This window comes from Crocuta crocuta, unplaced genomic scaffold (genome assembly GCF_008692635.1).
Source record: "Crocuta crocuta isolate KB4526 unplaced genomic scaffold, BGI_CrCroc_1.0 scaffold139, whole genome shotgun sequence".
NCBI classification, from domain to species: Eukaryota; Metazoa; Chordata; class Mammalia; order Carnivora; family Hyaenidae; genus Crocuta; species Crocuta crocuta.
The window spans coordinates 1,040,211-1,060,413 of record NW_027533258.1 but is presented as its reverse complement, the minus strand read 5'-3'; the positions used below and the strand labels follow the sequence as shown (position 1 = coordinate 1,060,413).

At 51.9% G+C, this 20,203-nt stretch overlaps 1 long non-coding RNA gene across 1 annotated transcript; it reads left to right on the top strand.

The window, feature by feature from the left end:
- Nucleotides 1-1,611: 1,611 nt before the first annotated feature.
- On the top strand, nt 1,612-13,732 carry LOC144217325 (uncharacterized). The gene is made up of 3 exons (XR_013330876.1): nt 1,612-1,767; nt 2,392-2,586; nt 13,244-13,732. It is a non-coding gene; the product is annotated as an uncharacterized LOC144217325 (long non-coding RNA).
- The last annotated feature ends 6,471 nt before the right edge of the window (nt 13,733-20,203 follow it).

The following is a 20,203-nucleotide window of genomic DNA, read 5'->3' as shown; positions in this document are numbered from 1 at the left end:
CCACGGACGCTCCCCGGCAGCCTCCCCTCAGCATCGGCGTCCCTCGCCACAGCAGGACCTTTGTCACAGCTGCTGAACCCACACCGACAGTGTTATGACCCACCGTCCACAGTTCTCCCCAGGGGTTGCTCTGGGTGGTGCGCGTGCCGTGGGTTCTGGACCGCGCACGGTGGCGTGGCCCCGCTGTGATAGTGTCACAGAACAGTCCCAGCGCCCTGAAAATGCCCCGGGATCTGCCGATCATCCCTCCCTCCTCCCCAAGCCCCAGCGAACACTTAGCTTCTTATGGTCTCCGTGGCGTTTTCTTTTGGAATCATGTAGCATGCAGCCTTTACAGACAAGCTTCTTTCACTTAGGAACCTGCATTTAACTCGTCCCTAGATCTTTCCATGACTCAAGAGCTTACTTCTGTTTCGAGCCGGATCCCGTGCCGTTGGGTGGATGGGTCACAGGGTATTCATCTGTTCAGCTGCCGAAGGATGTTTTGGTTGTGATCGGGAATAAGGCTGCGGGAAACGTCTGGGGGCAGGTTTCTGGGAGGGGGTACGCTTTCATGTCGTGTGGGTAAATACCAAGGAGCGTGGTGTCTGGATTCCATGGTAAGATTGTGTTGCGTTTTGTTACGAGACTGCCTGTTTTAGTCAGCTAGGGCCTCCATCACACACTGCGTGGCTCAAACAGCAGCAGTTTACTTTTCAAAGCTCTGGAGGTACACCTTCTTCTTGGCGTGACTAAGTATGGGGAAGAGAGAGGGAGAGGAGAGAGCACGATGCAGTGTCTCTTATTATAAGGATAGGGAGCTCCTGAATCATTTAATGTTATCTCATTTCACCTTCATTATCTCCACAAAGGCTCTGTCTCCAAATATAGTCACATCGGGGGTCGGTGTTTCCACGTAGGAGTTTTGCAAGGACACAGATGCTCCATCCACAACGCTGCCACCCTTCTTCCCGGGGTGGCTGTGCCATTTCACACCCACACAAGGAGACAACGACAGATCCTATGGTGCCATGTCCTTGTCAGCATCTGATGCCTGTGCTGTGGATTATTTATTTGTTTGTTTTGTGTCTGTTTAAAGATTTTCTTTTTTAAAAGTAATCTCCGCACTCAACGTGGGGCTCGAACACACAATCCCCAGATCAAGAGCCGCGTGCTCTACCCACTGAGCCAGCCAGGCGCCCCCTCGTTCTTTTGATGGTATCTTTTATAGAGCAGAAATGTTTAAGATGTGATGAGGTCCAGCCTATTGACTCTTTCTTTGATGGATCACACCTCTAGTGCTGTATCTCAAAAGTCGTTGCCCAGCTGTTGTTCTTTAAGGCTTAAAAGCCACTGAGATTCTGGGAACGCTTCCTTCCACAGCATAACCTTGCTGGTCGTGACTAAGGCAACAGCTAACGACAGAATTGTTGCTTGGCCTGCAGAATCGGGCTGCAACACTGACCATCCGGGGGCGCTGCTGGCTCTGTTACAAGCTGGCAGTGGGGACTCAGGAACTAGCCCCGGAGCCAAGTCAGGGTGCTGTTGTCACCATAGCAGCCTCTCAGTGGTCACAAAGCAGGACCCTGGAGCCTGGGAGGCTGCTGCTGTTGTAGATGCCATCCCGGCAGGGAGAAGCCCCTCTCACTCCTTCCTTCCTGGTCTCATGTGCTGGTGCATCCAGTGGCAGTACATCAAGAGCCAGTCTCCTGCCCTTAGCTGCAAGGGATCTGGGAACACGGGTTCTGCTTCCCAGCCTCGCCGTCCAGACAGATGTAGGAGAAGGAGGTGGGTGTGGGTGCTACGTGCACTCGACCATGATCAACACAATGGGGGGGGGGTGTCACCGCCCTAGAACCAGGAGAGGCAGAGGCACCTGGGTGGCTCAGTCGGTTAAGTGTCCAACTTTGGCTCAGGTCACGATCTCACACCCCGTGGGTTTGAGCCCCGTGTCAGACTCTATGCTGACTGCTTGGAGCCTGGAGCCTGCTTCAGATTCTGTATGTTCCTCTCTCTCCATCTCTCCCCATCTCACTCTCTGTCTCTCTCTCTCAAAAATAAATAAACATTAAAAAAAAAGAATTAGACATGACCTTGATCAAAGTGTCATCCAGGGAGGTATAGTGCTCATGTTGCCCTTTAAGGAAAACGTGCTCTGCTATGAGGAGCGTGGCCAATCCGTGGGAGCCCCAGGGTTCTAGGCAGCCTTTGGGCTGGAGTATGCTCTCTGGGACAGCCCTCAGCTGGTCCCCCAGCACGGGGGACAGCGTGCACTGAAGCCACTTCTTCCCAGTGTGGGACTCTTGAAGCAGGCAGCCTTTGCTCTGGAGCTCCTGGCTGGGTCGGCCGAGACTTTGTCAGATTGTAGTCTGCGACCCCCTGTCCAACTCAGCTTTCCTCCATCCCTCGCAGGCGTTACTCACCAGCAAACTTCCGTGCTCACACACAGCTCAGCCGCCTCACCCTGGAGGACCTGCACGGACACAAGCAATATTCGTGTGGACATTGCGCCTGAGGAAACGCCACTCAGCTGAGTCCTGCAGTCCACCGAGATGAGGTGTGCTTCCCAGACCAGCGCTTTGCTCTCCTTGCAGCTAGAGTGGAGAGGTTTGCTCTGTTTTGTACGTACTTGCCATGAACTCAACCCCCAGCCTCTGCCATTTGTCTAACCCAAATTTCACTTCTCATATATCATGTGTCCCATCAGTTTGATTTTGAACAAATCTCTCCAGAGATTTCTGCCCTGCCCTAATCTGGTCCGACCACCCTTTCTGCCTGGTGCACAGCTCAGATCGCCTTCGGGTCACTTCTTATCTCTCTCTCCAGGTGGATTTCCTATCTCCCATATCTGCTATTTCCTCTTGTTTTTCTCACTTATATTGGTTTTCCACCCTTCCCAAGAAAGAGTATATAGGAAGTAAATTTATTGAGACTTTTCATGTGTGAAAATACCTATAATCTACCTTGCTACTTGGTTTCTAGTTTAGCTGGGTATGAAACTGAAGGTTGGAAGTGGCTCATTTTCAATGACTTCCAGGGCACTATTCCATCGCCCTCTGGTTTCTAGGGCTGCTGCTGCGAAGTCTGAAGTCAGTCTGATTTCTGATCCTTCATAAGAGACCAACTCCTCTTCTCATTCCCCTCCCTGGAAGTTGTGGGAACTTCTCTTTGTCACTGATCTGCAAAATGATGTTTTAATGTGAGTCTTATTTTCACCCATTGTTTGGGTTCTCAGTGAGCCCTTTCAATCTGCAAAGGACAGGAAAAGCCCTATCAGTCTGGAACATTTTCTTACCTTACATGATGGATGATTTCTTTCCTCTTTTTTTCTGTTTGTACTTTCTAGAACTCCTATAACTCAGATGTTGATGCTCCTGTATGAATCTGCTGCATTTTCTTATCTTTTCTATTTTCTATTTCATTATCTCATTGCACTTGGAAAATCTAATATAATTTTTTAACCCTTACACTGATGTTTTAATTTCTATATGTCTATGAGTATGTGCATGTACACATACATCCATGTATTCTATAAATATAGCATATATTATATAATACATTATAAATATATTTTACCAACAACATAATTTATAGTATGAATATAACATATAGACATAGATATAATTTTCATGGACCCTTTTCTATTCTTTGAAGATTCTTTTTTCGCCACGTCCTGTTCTTGTTTTATTGCTGTAATTCTCTTATCTCTCTGAGGATATTAATGAGGTTGTGACTCATTTTTAAAGCTTTCTTCTTCCTGCAGAGTTTGTTTCTTTTTTGCTTTTTCATGTTTGTTGATTTGGGTTTCTGTCTTTCTCCTCAGAGGCTTGCCCCAGATTTCTGGTGCTCTGTGGAATCTTTATGAGCCTTGCTGATTCACCTCCTGTAGTGGTTTGCTGGGGACCCCGCAGTGAAGTCCCACAGACGGGGGGCTTCAGCAACAGACATTTATTCCTCATGGTTCTGATCTCAGGCTGCAAGTCTGAGGTCAAGGTGTAGGCAGTGTTGATTTCCCCTGATGCCTCCCCCTTGCCTTGCTGGTGGCCGGCGTCTCCCTGTGTCTTCACATGGTCCTCCCTCTGTCATGCTTGTGTCCAAATTTCCTCTTATAAGGACACCAGTCAGATTGGATAGAATGCATTCTAGTGGCCTCATTTTACCTTACTCACCCCTTTAAAGACTGTCTCCAGGGATGCCTGGGTGGCTCAGTTGCTTAAGCGTCTGACTCTTGGTTTCGGCTCAGGTCATGATCTCTGGGTTGTGAGATTGAGCCCTGTGTGGAGCTCTGAGCTGGGCATAGAGCCTGCTTAAGATTCTCTCTCTCCCCCCCCCGTCTACCACTAGCGCTCTCTCCGTCTTCAAGGGAAAAGACTATGTACATGCTCTGAAGTACTGATGTTTAGGAGTTCAACATGTGGGGGGCCATAACTTAGGCCAGAACACCCTTTACGTTCCTCAGCCCCAGAACTTGCCCCAGTTTCCATCACTTCATGGAACCAGCTCCCCCCCCAAGTGGCCATCCAACCTGTTGTTACCTGTCCGCCTGGCAGAGGCTGCTCTCTCCCCGTCTAGCCCGGCCTTTCTGCAGCATCTGAGTCTATGGCTCACTTGCTTCTTCCTGAACTACCCACTGTGCTTTGGTTTTCTTTCTTGCCCCTCATTATGGGCATCCTCAAGGCTCTTTCATCTTCCTTCTATGAGGCCCACGGACCACCTGCACCAGGAAGGCACTGGGTGGGCAGGTGTCAGGCTCGTTAAAAAGCCAGGTTGGCAGGCTTCATCAGAAACTGTCTACACTGGAGCCTGTGGGCACAGAGTCCATGAAGCCCCCTCTTTAATCAGCTCCCTCAATGCCCGTCTGGTGCACCGCGTGGTGGCCACACTCCCTGCGTGATCGGCAGCTGCCCGTCTAAGCGCCCCGTCAGCGTTAACTCACCGAGTCCTCCCTGCACGCGTGGGAGTCAGCAGATAGGGCCCCCTCCGCCTCACAGGCGGGGAAGGAGCTCAGAGAGGTGGAGGCCACGCAGCTCCCACACGGAGCCTGCCCTGCAGTTACTAAAGGTGGCAGTGCTCAGATTTGAGCCACGGCCGTGTGGCTTCAGAGCCACTGTCCCAAGTAATCTCCTCCATCTAGTGGCCTTTTTTTCTTTTTCTTTCTTTTGTATTATTATTTTTTAATGTTTATTCGTTTTTGAGAGAGGGAGAGGCAGAGGCGGAGGAGGAGCAGGGGATGAAGGGAGGGCAGAGGGAGAGGGAGACACAGAATCGGAGGTGGTGGCCTTATTTCCTCATCAGGTCCTCTGGGCTGCTGTCACCTGCCCAGACCTTCCTGGACGCAGTTCTGGATGTTTCTTGGGTGCCTCTGAGCCGATATATGATGCACCTATTCATCTTCCTCCCAGAGTGCTCCTGCTATGGTGCTCCCCACCGGGTGGGCCGTCAAGCACTGTCACCCCACCTAAAACCTGGCTGTCAGCCCGCGCCTTCTCTCTCCCTCGCCTCCCACCCTGCTGACCTCCGGGCCTTGGCCTCCGACAGGCCTCCCCTCCCCTAGACTCGCTTCCCTCACCCTTGCAACCCTGACTTTCTCTTTCTTCCCTGCTCAGCCACTTCCCTGCTTAAGACCCACCACGGCTGCCCACGGGCACACGACTCAATGCCAAATCCTTCTCCTGGCTATCAGGGTGATGCCCTGTCTCCTGCCAACTACTCTGCACAGTTCTTGCAATTCCTAGAGGACAACCTGGACCTTCAGGCCTCGAGGCCTTTGATTTCACTGTTTCTACTGCCTTTCTTTTCTTAGAAACATTTTTTTCTTTTTTTTAAAGTAGGCTTCATGCCCAGCGCAGAGCCCAGTGTGGGTCTTGAACTCACAACCCTGAGATTAAGACTTGAGCTGAGATCTGGGGCGCCTGAGTGGCTCAGTTAGTTGAGTGTCCTACTTCGGCTGAAGTCATGATCTCATAGTTCATGGGTTTGAGCCCCGCGTCGGGCTCTGTGCTGACAGCTCAGAGCCTGGAGCCTGCTTCGGATTCTGTGTGTGTGTCTCTGTCTCTGCTCTTCCCCTACTCCCACTCTATCTCTGTCTGTCTCTCTCTCAAAAATAAATAGACATTAAATTTTTTTTTAAAAAATGACTTAAGCTGAGATCAAGAGTCAGGTGCTTAGCCAACTGAGCCACCCAGGCACCCCGGACAGTGGTTTTTTAAAAATATTTTTAAAAGTTTATTTATCTATCTGGAGAGAGAGAATGCACAAGGAGGGGTGCAGAGAGCGAGAGGGAGAGAAAGAATCCCAAGCAGGCTCTGAACCCATAAGGCATGAGATCATGACCTGAGCAGAAACCAAGAGTTGGACGCTTAACAAACTGAGCCTCCCCAGGCGCCCCTGGACAGTGTTTTAAAGTTTCATCCATGACACATGTACTATGTGTCAGTACTCAATTCTTTTTTGTGGGTGAATAATACTCCCCATTTTGTTTATCCATTCATCCGTCAGGGGACCCCGAGTTTGTTGGCCCTAGCGCTGCAAAGGACATTCACGTATGTTTTTGTATGGACACTGCACTCGATTCTTTCGATTCTCTCGAGTGTACACGTGGGAGTAGAATTGCTGGATCACAGAGTATCTCTTTCAGGCCACTTGCGCCGGGGGGTCCGGGGATTAGGGGCTTGTTCTAACTTTATGTTGAGTTCGGAGACTTGAGTCCGTGGCCTGGTTCTGGGTGACCACGGACAAGCCACTCCCACCTCCAGACGTGGCTTTCTCCTCTGTTCGTGGGGACCCCAGCTCCGGCCTGTGGCAGTTTCTGTGGACGCCTGTGTCAGCTCCCGAGGCCCTCATAACAAAGCGCCTCGGGCTGGGGGTTTAAACTACAGAAGCTTCCGGTCTCACAGTCCTGGAGACCGGAAGTCTCATCAACGTGGGAGGGAGGGGGCTGGGTCCTTCTGTGGCTGTGAGGGAGGGCGGGTTCCAGGCCACTCCCCTTGGCCTGAGATGGCTGTCTTCTCTCTGTGTCTCTTCACATTCTGTGCATGTCTGTCTCTGGGTCCAAAGTCCTTTTTTGGTAAGGACACCAGTCATACTGGAGTAGGGCCCGCCCTCATGACCTCATTATGACTTAATGAAATTGTGACTGATGGCCTAACTTGATCACCTCTGTGAAGAGACCCCGTCTCCATGTAAGGTCTCATTCTGAGGCGCTGGGGGTTAGGACTTCAACATAAGAATTTCGGGGTACACAATTCAGTTGGCAACAGCCTCGCAACTGGTAACAGCCTATACGTGCCCTGAGATCCTTGTCTCAGGGTCTACTTCTGGGGGACCCTGCTGAAGCCACAGCCCTGCTCTGCTCCCAGACTTGGGGAGACTCAAGTGAGCAAAGGCAATGTCTGCGGATCACCTGCTGTCCCCGGGGCCCTGGCCTCAGCGCCCAACACAGCAGACGAAGCCCTCAAGTTGTGAAGCTCATGGCCCCAGACACGGGTAGAGTGAGGCGAGGGGAGTGAATATGCATAATTGTAGATAGCGAGACGTCTCTGGGAATATCAAGCAGGGCAAGGGCGGAAGGGAGACTCGGGAGGCTGTTTTGACCTGGGGTAGTCAGGGAAGGCCTTGCTCAGTAGGTGACATGTGAGTCGAGACCCGAGTGGTGAAGATTCCAGCCTCGGGAAGTGTTGGGGGAAGAGCATGCCAGTTAGAGTAAGCAGCTAAGAGGCCGTGTCCCTGCGCCTCACCTCCACCCCCTAAATACCAGCACTTAGCACGAGGAGAGCCATGCTGGGGAGAAGAGCCAGGCCTATGCCCCAGGAGTGATGGTGGAGGAGGCCTCGCCGGAGTCACAGATTCTTTGGAACTTCTAAGGGCAAGGGGTCAGATGAACTGTTAATGGAAGTAAGAGGAGGGGCAAAGAGTGGGTATTATGAGGAAAGAAGAGGAAGAACTTTGGGAAGAAGACAAATGAAGAGTGAGCACCCCATTTCTGGAGGTTAAGGCCAGGCTTCATGATCTCTTGGCAGGACACTGTGGAGGGAACTCGAGTTGGGTTGGATCCTCGAACACCTCAGAAGTCTGGGTTCACTGTTAGAAGCACCGGGGGGGCCAGACCTCTGATTTCCATCTGTGATAATACATTGGGCCTTTGCTCCTGTCCCTTTTATGAATTCAAAGAGAACAACTCTCCCCTTGAATGTTCCAATCTCACGAGCACCTGAGACCATTTCCCAGGTCTCACGCACTGCCTGTAGTGTCTGTGTCGTCCACCAGGTGGCACTGTTCACCCGGTGTTGGGGCCGAACCGCAATTCCTTTTGCATTATTTTCAGCACTGGCAACAAGACGCCAGGGTTTCAGGTCTCAAGAATGGCCCTAGTGTGGAAACTCCGTGCAGACACCAGCCATGCGCTCAGATGTGAGTGGCTTAGCGTGTCCTCTTGAGAAGGGTCAGAGCAGATCTGGAGGCCAGTCTCAGCTCTGCCGCCTTCTAGCAGTGAGACCTTGAGCGGGCCACCTCTCAGAGCCTTTTCCTGTACCCCTAAGTCAGGAACGGGTACCATCTTGAAATTTTGCTGAGAGGAGTAAAATCAGTCCACTGGGTTTGGCCTGGAGCCGGTGGTCAACAAAACAGGCAGTGCTTGTAAATGTGTAAGGTCTGCTCGGCGGGAACTTGCTGTAGCCTTTCCAAGTTCATGGGAGTCAACTTCTCCGCTTCTACATGATTCCCAAGAGGCTTCTGCGGCCCCTTCTCTCATCCGAGTCCCTTAGTTCCATGGTGGAACTCAGATTTCCTAAAATAAACATGTTCTTAAACTCCTCACAAGTGCTTACTGTTGGGGCACCTGGGCAGCTCAGTCCATTAGGTATCTGTCTCTTGATTTCTGCTCAGGTTCTGCTCATGATCTCACGGTTTGGTCTGTGGGTTCGAGTCCTGCATGAGGCTCTGGGCTGACAGAGTAGAGCCTGCTTGGGATTTTCTTCTCTTCCTCCCTCTCTCTCCCTCTCCTCACTCGTGCTCTTTCTCTCTCTCTTTCTCCAAATAAATAAATAAAGTAAAAAAAAATGCTTTCAGGAGAATGAGAAGCCTTCCACACATAGTTCCATTTGCAGTGGGATTTGGTGTGGATTCACTCGGGGTTTTTTTTTTTTTCAGCATGTACCTAAGCTCATATCTATATAAAAATTATTTTCGGGGCGCCTGGGTGGCTCAGTGGCTAACTAGGTAGTAGTGTATGATGGAAGTTGGTAAAGCAGAATAAGGAGTTAGAGAGTGTGTTTGTTCGTGTTGTAACACATTGCCACAAGCAACAGAGTGTGTCCTGTCATAGCTTGGAGGCTGGAGGTCCAGCACTGCCAGGCCAAAACCAAGGTGCCAGCATGGCCATGCTCTCCCTGAGGCTCTAGCGGAAGATCCGGTCTTTGTTCCAGATTCTGGTGGCCACCTCACTGCAGTCCTCAAAGCCAGTGTCTTCACATCTGTGTTTGACACATGTGCCTGCATGGCGGGCCACCCCAATAGTCCAGGATGGCCTCTCCATACACCTGCAAAGGCCCCCTTTCTTGCCATACAAGGTGATCTTCCTAGGTTCTGAGGATTGGGACGTGGGCATCTGTCGGAGTCCATGTTTCAGTCTGTGCAGAGTGTCTGGGAGGGTGGAGGTGCTATTTCAGGAAGGGAGGCATCAAGGCAGAGGCCTGAAGGAGACATCGGGTGGCCATGCAGACCTCGGCCTGGCACACGGTGTGTGCACACAGCTGGCTGGCTCATTCGTTGTTCAATCAATACATGAGCAGATGCTGGGGCGCCTGGGTGGCTCGGTCGGTTCAGCATCCAACTTTGGCTCATGTCATGATCTCGGGATCCATGATTTTGAGCCCTGCATCGGGCTCTGTGCTGACATCGCAGAGCCTGGAGCCTGCTTCAGATTCTGTGTCTCCTTCTGTCTCTGACCCTCCCCCGCTTGCTCGTTCTCTCTCAAAAATAAACATTTAAAAAAACAAAAAAAAACCCCAATAAGTGAGTGGATGGGATGCTGACAGATGGCACTCTGAGGACATTAACATGTGCTGTGGCGAGTGTCGAATACCGGCTCATATCCCAAACAGCAAGCATTTGCTGCTGCTGTGTATATTTTTTGGTTAAAGCTGTGCACCTGACAGCTGGGGGCAGAAGCTGATGTTTGCCAGGGCTGCTCTCTGTGGCCGTCGGCAGCCCTGCGTGGATCCCTCAAGGTCACCAGTACCTAAGGGTGACCCTGGGCAGGCACGTGGGGGCCAGGGAAAGAAGAGGGGAGTGGCGGGGGTGGGCATGGGGCTGCACTNGGGCATGGGGCTGCTCTGGGGGATGGACAGCCCAGTGGCCATGTGGCCAGGCCGGCCTCTGACTGGTGTCCCCTGGACCAGTTCCCCGGAGCCTGCTCCTGAAGGCCAAGCAGGATTGGACCTCGGAGGCTCTGCACTCGAGTGTCTTCCTCTGTCGCCCTCCAGCTGCACCTGCACATCTTGGGCACCTGGGCTTCGGGCTGGCGTAACCAGCAGCCGGAAGGGTTTCTGGGAGACCATACCTCCCGGGTGTGCAGACAGTGGTGAGCCCACTGGGGATGCCCCTGGGCAAGCATGTTGCCCAATCCTTACTGCACCCTCCCCACTGCTCTGTGAGGCATTAGTTCATCTTCCAGGGAGAGGAGCGGATTTCCAGAGGTTTGGTAACGTGCCCGGGGCCAGCGGCCAGGAAGCAGCAGCATCAGGGACTGGGCTGGGCCCACCTGCACGTGGACCTGTCTCCCCCCGCCGCCCCCTGTTCACACGGCCCCTGGCGCTTGGGTTCCCGGGGACTCTCTCGTCCCGTGAGATTGGCAGCTCCAGTGCCAGGGGCTGTAAGGGGCCAGGGATCACCTCCAGGAGGACTCACTGCCCTGGCATCCTTGTCTCAGGGTCTGCTTCTGAGGGGACCCACCTGAGACCCTGCTGAGCCCGCAGGGGCCAGACAGAGGGCTTGTGTCATTTGCTCCTCCGGCGGTCACCGAGGCACTCACAGCCCCGTCCCACTGTCCAGACCAGACCAGACGGCAGCCACCTGGGCCCGTGTGCTGGAGATCTGTGACACGCCGCAAGGCAGGCAGGCTGGACCTCAAAACGCTGCAAACCTGGCCGTGTGGCTCGTGTCACCTCCCCTGGAGGCATCCAAAGCCTGGATTTCCAGAATGTACCCAGAATGTGTGGGTGCAGCAGGGCGAGCACTCTAGGCAGGCTGGGCCGGGCCGTACAGTGACGGTGGCCCTCCTGAGGGCCGGGTCTAGCAGGGCGAGGCGCCCCAGGGCAGCGCGGACGGGGTAACCACTGTCAGAGCCTGAGAGCCCAAGGCCTGCGATCTTCCCAGAAGTGGCTCTTCTTGACAAGTGCTGGGAGTCAAGGGCAGCCGGAGCCGTTCCGCCCTGGAGTCCCCTTTCAAGGGCCAGCTGAGACCCGCCGTGCCTCTCCCTGCCAGTGAGGCTTCAGCACAGAGAGCCCTGGCCTCAGGGCATCGTGCTGCCTGCTGTGTGCACCGGGGCAAGCGCAAGGCCCGGACCAGGTCGCCCGCCCCTCGGGTGTGCGTCGCACGCCCCCGCCCCCGCTGCTCTCTCCCTACGTGACCCTGAGGGATGAGGGTGGGGATGGGGAGGAGGGAGAGCAAGCACCGGCCACTTGGAGCCACTGGTCCCCGGGTGCTGGGGCTGTTCTTCTCATTGGTGTCAGGAGACACACTCGCAGAGTTAGGCGTCTCTTCATCTGTGTTAGAGAAAATAGGTGTCTAGCAGCAAATGCCATCGCATGGGCGTTACAGCTGGGCGGAGGCTACAGGTTAAGAAATGCATCAAAAGAAAAGTGTTGAGTGATCATGGGACTGTTTTCTCGGGCCTAGATTGGAAAATAGGAAGAAGTCTGATGAGGCCCGGCGCTGGCGAGGAGTTGTGCCCCGGAAGCGCTCATCCACTCCCGGTGGGGATGCAAACTGCTGCGGCCGCCTGGGGAGACGACTGGCCTTATTTAGCAGAGTCGGGGCTATGCATCTTCGCTTCCAGGAGTGGACCCCAGAGCACGGCTTCTGGAACTTTGATGTGCTTGCGATCACCCGGGCAGTCTTGTCAGGAGGCAGGTTCAGCCTCAGGAGGTCTGGGTGAGCCCAGGGAGCCTGTGGACTTCTGCATGAACGTTCCTGAAGGTTCTCAGCAGCCCTGTGGGTGATCGCAATGGTTAGAAACGATGCGAGGGGCGCTGTTTACGGGCTGGGTGGGGGACATTGTGGCATGGTTGCACAACCGAGCAGCATGCAGCCCAGAGGGGGATTGCGCCTGGCCAGGGAGCTCCTGCGAGTTGAGGCGGAGCCTGATTCAGGCCAGGTCTCCCACCCCAGGGCTGGAACTTTCCTGGAGTCCCCTGGCAGAGGCGATGAGGGCCGAGAGCCTGTGGTAGCAGGCTCCCGGTAGCATTTGAATTTGGAACATAACTGTGTGCCAGGCTCCTGGTAGCATCTGAATTTGGGACATAACTGTGTGCTGTGTGGCTTGTGTCCAGTTCGCAGCTGGGGACAGCGTGTGGTTGTTGACTGGAGGCTGAACGTGCGGTCTCCCAGGCCCTGGGCAAAGTGCTGAGAGAATTGTCCCTTAGGAACTCTCGTTCGAATCCCAGCTTTGCTGTGTGACCTTGTGCAAACCGCAGGATGTCTCTGAGCCTCAGTTTCTTCATCTGTAAAATGGGTATAATAGTAATTACTAACCTCGGATGGGCTGAATGGTGACCATCCCCTGCAGTGGGGACCTGATTTCTTCACTGGCCAGGTCTAGGAGGTACTAAAGGGCTAGGGCAGCCCCTCCAGGCTCCTGGGGCACCTCATCCTGACAGCCCTCTCCAGCCTTGGCTCTGCGTTTGCACAGCCCCAGCCTGGCTCATGGAGACGACTCATCAGCAAGCAGATGCCCTTGAACTCTGGCTGAGGCCCGGGCATGGGCAGGTCAGGGTTCATTGGGGGCAAAGACACCATCTTCCCAGCCTGCGCTCTCCCTGCTGCCCAGCTCTGGCCTCCTTCTGCCTCTGGCCTCAGCCTGGGGGTCAGCCCTGGCCCGGAGAGCTGGGGTTTGGCCTTGCTTGCTCGCCACCCTCTCGTCACCACCCTGCACCTCTTTCACAGCCCTGCAGCCACACCGGGCTCCTGGGCGTCCTCAGGACCTGCTATTCCCCTGTCTGAACCCTCTGCCCCCACATCTCTGCAAAGCTGTTTTTCTTGTCTGCAGGTCTCGGGAAGAAAGAGACGTCAGTGAGAGAGAGCAAGCCAGAGGGAGAGCAGTCAGACGCCCTGTGAGCCAAGATGGAGAGATGCCTGTGTATCTGAAGACCCAATAAATGCAGAAAAGCAGGGGCCACTGAGGGTCTGGGCTGGCGCTCGGGCCTCCTGCACAGTGAATGTGGGATGAAGCTCTGGACCCACGTACAAATCCCGGGAAGCCAAGGGGCAGCTGTTTGCCACACGGCCATGGCAGGCCTGGGCACGGAGCCAGAGAGGCCAGAGGGATCGCAGTGGCTGCCATGCTTTGCGGGTCTGTGGCCACCACGCTGGGGCAGGTCTGGGGCCATCTGCCGGGAGAGAGCCTGCGCTGGAGTCAGGGGTGTGGTTCCAAGCCAGCTCATGGGGGTTCAGTCTTCCTGTGGCCTTAATCTCAACATCTAAAATCGTTGGTTTTCGGCAAGTCTTCCTGCCTATAGGTCCTGTCCCTGTGCTTTAATAAATCACCTTTTCACACTAAATAAATAAATAAATAAAATAAAAATAAAGTAAAATAAAATAAAATAAAATAAAACAAAATAAAATAGTTGGTTCTCTAAGGGTCCTTCTTCAGCTATGAAATAGATCCCCCGGTGTGATTTCTTGGAGGCAGTTTGAGCGCTGGCCCCATGACTGCTCTGGGAGGGGAGAAACAGGCCCCATTTGCCTCTTGCACCTGGAGAACGCAGCATCCTACACTTGCTGCCCTCAGACTCAGGCCTTGGTCCCTCCGGAGCACCTCACGCATTCCGGAGCCTTCTGTGCTGCCCTCTGATTTCTTGGGCTGCCATGCAGGGGTCAAGTCTCGGCATATTTTCATCGCTGGTCCATTGGAGACCACCTCTTCTTTCGTTTTATCATGTGATCTGTTCCCTTGTATCTCCAATCCCCTCCCATCCTCTCCTAACCAAGGCTCCTGCTTAAGAAAATTGATATTTCTGGGCACCTGAAGTACTTCTGGGTGGCTCCGTCAGTTAAGCATCCGACTTCGATTCAGGTCATGATCTTGTGATCTGTGAGTTCAAGCCCCACATTGGGCTCTGTGCTGACAGCTCAGAGCCTATAGCCTGCTTCAGATTCTGTGTCTCCCTCTCTCTCTGCCCCTCTCCCACTCATGTTCTGTCTGTCTGTCTGTCTCTCTCTCAAAAATAAATAAATAAACATTTTTTAAAAAGTTAAGAAAACTGATATTTCATCTTTAGCTATGTTTCTGTACTTGTAAAAATACACCATTTGCTTTTCCAGCAGAGCCGTGTTACATCTCATGCTGTTCCTTATCACCTTAATGGAACATCATGATCTACCCAGGTGCCTCACACGTTCCTAGTTCACTGCTTGTCACAGACACCTGGGCCCCCAGCCCCGCCGGGGGGCATCCATTCCAATGGAGAGGAAAACATACCTTTCCATTCCCCGTGGATGGGCATCCAGGTGGGATCACAGAGCTGGGAGAAGGATGGTGGGGTTAACGAGTAGTGATGGTTCAGCCTATGGGACAAGGTGGATCCCACCTCACAGCAGAGCAAAGGAGGGACCCAGTGGATTAAAGATCCAACTTTAAAAAGTGAAACTATATATACTGTATCTAAGACGTAAAGCTAATAAAGTAAACATTGGTTGGTAGCTTTGTGACCATGGGGTGGGGAGGATGAATCTCAAATGTCCCAAACATAAAATATGCTCCCATGCATGAGAGAGAGAGAGAGAGAACATGTGTGCAAAGGAGAGAGCAGTGAATTTGATTACATAAAAATGAAGGATTTCTCCCTCATGAAGGACACCACATGCAAACATTAACAGACAAATGACAGACTGAGAGCAAAAAAATTTTTTAAGGTTTTATTTATTTAAGTAATCTCTGTATCCAACATGGGGCTCGAACTCACAACTCCGAGATCAGAAGCCTCATGCTCTTCCGACTGAGCTAGCCAGGTGCTCTGAGAAAATAGTTTTGATAATTGAACACAACAAGGACAGATGGGCTGCTGAAGGAAATTAAAGAAGACATAAATAAATGGAAAGGCATTGGGTGTTCATGGGTTAGGAGGCTTAGTATTGTCAGGAAGGCTTAGTATGGTCAGGAATACAGATTTAATGCAATCCCGATCCAAATCCCAACAGCCTTTTTTTTCAGAAATGGAAAAGCCAATCTTCAAATTCATATGGAGATGCAGGGGGCCCTGAATAGGCAAAAATATTCTTGAAAAAGAAGAATAAAGTCAAAGGACTCCCGCTTCTTGATCTTGAAACTGACAACAAAGCGTCAATCAACTCTGTGGTACTGGCACAGGATAGACAAGTAGACCAACAGAATGGAGTTGAGAGTCTGGAAATAAACCAAAACCTCTGTGGCCAATTGGTTTTTGACAAGGTGCCAAGACCATTTCATGGTGGAAAGAATAGCTCCTTCGGCAAGTGGTGCAGGGACCACCGGATGGCCACATGCGGAAGAATGAAGATGGGCCCCTACCTCACACCATAGACAAAAGTCAGCTCAAAGTGAATCAAAGATCTAAACTTAAAAGTTAAAACTATCAAATTCTTAGACAAAAATATAGGAATAATCCTCATGACTTTAAACTTGGTAAAAAGATTCTTAGATATGATGCCCAAAGCACCAGTGACAAAAGGAAAAATACATACATTTAATTTCATCAAAATTAAAAGCTTTTGTACATCAAAGAACACCATCAAGAAAGTGAAAGGACGGCCTACATAATGGGAGAAGATATTTTCAAATTATATTTCTGACAAGAGTCTAGAATCCAGAATACATACAGAACTCCTATACCTCATGAGCAAAAATGACGACAAATTTAACCGTGGGCCAATGATTTCAAAGTAGACGCACAAATAGACAACAAGCATATGAAAAGATGCTCAACATCATTATTCATGAGGGAAATACAAATCAAAACCACAATGAAATTCCACATCACACCTACTAGGATGTCTGCAATAAAAAAAAGAAAAAAGGAAATAGTAAGTGTGGGTGTGGATGTGGAGAAACTGGAACTCTCATACCTGGCTGGTGGGAACATAAAATTGTGCGACCACTGTGGAAAAGCATTGGTCCACTAGCTGGAAAGGTAACTGTAGAATTACCATAACATGAGCCATCAATTCCACACCTAGATGTATGGCCCAGACGACTGAGAACAAGTACTCAAATACTTGTACGTGAATATTCACAGCAGCACTGTTCATAATGACTGAAGGGTGAAAACAGCCCATATGCCCATCAGAGGAATAATGGATACACAAAACGTGGTGCAAATGTATGATGGATTATTATTCAGTCATATAAAGGAATGAGTACAGATACGTGCTGCAACAGGAATTAATCTCAAAAACATTATGCTAAGGGAAAGAGGCCAGGCACAAAAGGTTCTATTTACAGGAAATGTCCAGACGAGGTGGAACCAAAGAGACGGAAAACTGGTTGTTGGTGGCCAGGAGTTGGGAAGAATGGAATGGGGACCCAAATGACTTCTTAGTGGGTATGGGGTTTTCGTGTGGAGTGATGGAAATATCTTGGAAGTAGATAGATATGATAGTTGTAGCGCATTGTGAATGTAGTAAATGCCACTGAATTGTATACTTTTATTTTTTATTTATTTATTTATTTTTTTAAAGTTTTATTTATTTCTAGGAGAGAGACAGGGAGAAAGCGTGAGCAGGGGAGGGTCAGAGAGAGAGGGAGTCACAGACTGAAACAGGCTCCAGGCTCCGAGCTGGCAGTCAGCACAGAGCCCGACGCGGGGCTCGAACCCACGAACCGCGAGGTCATGACCTAAGCAAAAGTCGGACGCTTAACCGACTAAGCCACCCAGGCGCCCCATGAATTGTATACTTTTAAATGGTTACTTTCACTGTATGTAAATTTCACAACAAACAATTCAATAAAGAATCTGTGTCCAGCACTTTCAAAGAACTGCAAACAGACAAGAAAAAAGCTGGAAGCCCAACAGAGAAATGGGCAAGGTACATGAATGGGCACTTTCAAGAAGGGACCGCAGACTGGCCGATGAGTATATGAGAAGGTGCTAGAGCTCATTAATAATCAGAGAAGTGTAAGCTGAGACAACAGTGGGGCCCTTCTTTCTCCCATCAGACTAGAGCAACCAGGACTGGATAATCGCCATTATTAGTGGGTGTGGGGGCAAAGGGAATCGCCTTAAGAGAGAGGAGCAACAGTGACAAATGTAGAAGTAGTCAGTTCAGGGTTTACTTTGTTTCCATTTTGCTACATTTTAGATATTGTTCTTTAAGGGGGAAAAATGGCCACCGAGGGTTGCTGGCTAAGGACGGGTATGTAGAGGAGGATTGTGAAAGCTGCCTAGGATTGCGTCTGTGAATGTGTGTGTCAGAACATGTGTGTGCAAATGACGTTATTCAGTGCATTGAGTGTGGGCTCTAGCCTGGGCACTGTGAGGCCATGGAGATGAATCAGACTTTGTGGAGTGAAAGGAGAGAAAGAGAGAGAGAGAAGGGGAAAGTGGGGGAGAGAGAGCAAAGGAAGGGAAGGGGAGTAGGGAGGGAGGAGGGAGGAAGGGAGGAAGCGAGGAAGGAAGGAAGGAAGGAAGGAGGGAGGGAGGGAGGGAGGAAATTCTGCTTTCAGGAGGTTTCTCTGGCTGTGTGGGGGTGGGAGGGGACCCCCCAGGGAGGGCTCCGAGTTTCCCAGGAGGGGCATGTGCTGGGGTCCGGAAAGAACTAGGCAGTGGGGAGCCCAAGGGCAGAATCCCACTGGCAGAGGCAGACGCAGAGGCAGGAAGGCAGGGAATATCCAGAGAGCTTTTCAGAGAACAGCAACTGCTACACCATTGCCAGCTTATCGTGAACCATCATGGGGTGGCCGTGGGGTGTCATTGGCATGTGACAGAGAAGGAAAGAGACAAAACCACGGAGATGAGTCTTCAGCCCAGCTACGACTGGGTGAGGGCTGTTTCCCATTCGGCACCCTTGACCAAACAGATTCCTAGGGTCTTTTGGCTCAGACCTTGCCCTCTCGCCCGGGTGAAGTGTCGCCTTCGAGGGGACATCACAGGGGGGTTGGGGGCCTTCCAGCCGAGCGGCCTTCTTCCCTCAGGAGAGCAGAGGCAGAGGGAACTTTATTCTCCTGCTGGTTCCCGGGAGGGGAGGGTGTTGCTGGGGCCCACGACCCCTCTGCTTTTTGGCCCTTCCTCCTGAGGGCTCAGACCCTCAACTCCTCGTCCGAGCAGAGGCACCCCCAGGGGTCAGCTGGAGTGGAGGGACACAGCGCGTCCCCACCATCAGTGGATGACTGCCTGGCAGGGTTTCTCTGGGTGATGGCAAAGGGCAGTTTATTATTCTTTTCCTTTTTCTGCATTTCAGATCTTTTTCTTTAAAAAGNATAAATAAATAAATAAATAAATAAATAAATAAATAAATAAAAAAGGGAAGAACTAAAGTGGCTTAGGGTGGGTATTTAGCGGGCTGTGAAAGCCGGCTAGGCTTCTGTGTGTGAATTTGCGGGTGTGTGAGTGAGTGTACGTTAGCATCCCCCCCACCCCGGGGCTCCCTCAGGAATGGGTATGGGGCTCATGACAAGGGTTATTATAGCCCAGCACCTAGGATCATCCAGAGATCCCCTGACCCCCTTCTGTCCCTTCCAGCAACCCCAACAGGTTCTCACTTTGTGGAAGATGAAACAAGGCTCAGAGAAGTGAGGTGACTTGCCTGAGGTCACACAGCCAGGCAGCGGCAGAGCTGGGATTTGAGCCCAGGCCTGGGGCTCTCCTGACCTGCACCACGAAGCTGCCCGGAGGGCAGGTCATGTTTACACGGCCTCCACTGTAGGTCCCGGCTGTGCAGAGCACAACTCGGGGGGCCCCCGCGCTGCCCCAGAGAACGTGGTGACATTGCACAGCTCATCGGTGGCTGTGGCGTGCGTGAGCCAGCTGGTTGAACCTCAGAGTTGACATTTCCCCGGCCAAGCTTTTCTTCTTAGAAAGAAAACACAGGATGTAGGGCAACTCCAACAGCTGTGTTTAAATGCCAGAGTTCATTTGACCTTCAGAAGCAGAGGACACTATCCTGGTTCTCACAAACATCCCCATCTCTTCTCCAGGAGCCCCATTACTTACAAACACAGTGATTCGCGGTGACCATGACTGCCAGGCAGCACTGTGTGCGTTGTGCACCGCCTAGCTCTAGGGAGACCACCAGTCTGAGTTAAAGTACCTTTTGCGTGTTGTGCGGTGCTCAACGTGTGCAACAATGCCTGGTGGCCTTGAGCCTCCGAAAACATTTCTGCTAGGTAGACAGGCGAGCGGGTCCCCTGAAGCTTTGAGAAGGCAAGTGTGCTTACCTTCTTGTTGACGTGTGTCCCCTTGAGCAGCAGAAACTGGCCAGTCCCACACAGGGGACCTGGAGCTGGATGGCCCCTCCTCATTGATGCGCACTGCGTATATCTCACCTACCTTCCCTCCTTCCGCATTCCAGCCAGCCCAGACTTGGCTTGTGTTAAAAGTTTCCGCAGCCACCCTTCTATACCTGACTCTTAAATTCTTGCAGGGTCTCTGATGTACTGGGCCCTGTGTCTTCCGTTTCCTCTCCCCGTCTCTGCCATCTCACTCTGCCATCGCCATTGTCCCGGGAGCTCAGACCCCGAGCCCTGCGTCCTCCCTGACTCCACGACATCCGTCCCTGTTGCGGCTCAAGTACGGTAAGTCCCGCTGGTCCTGCCTCCCAGTTACACTCGGGTCCCCTCCTTCCTCGCCACCCTACCTCCTACCTGTCCAGGCCGTCGGCCTCCCTCACCTGATGAGGGCTCCAGCCTCCTTCCGGCCTCCCTGCCTCAACGATGTCCCCCTGCAGACCCTTCTCCCTGTGGCAACCGGAGGGGCCTCTAAGAAATGAAATCGAGAGAAGCCAGACCCCGAAGGCCCCTACTGTCTGATTCCTTGTA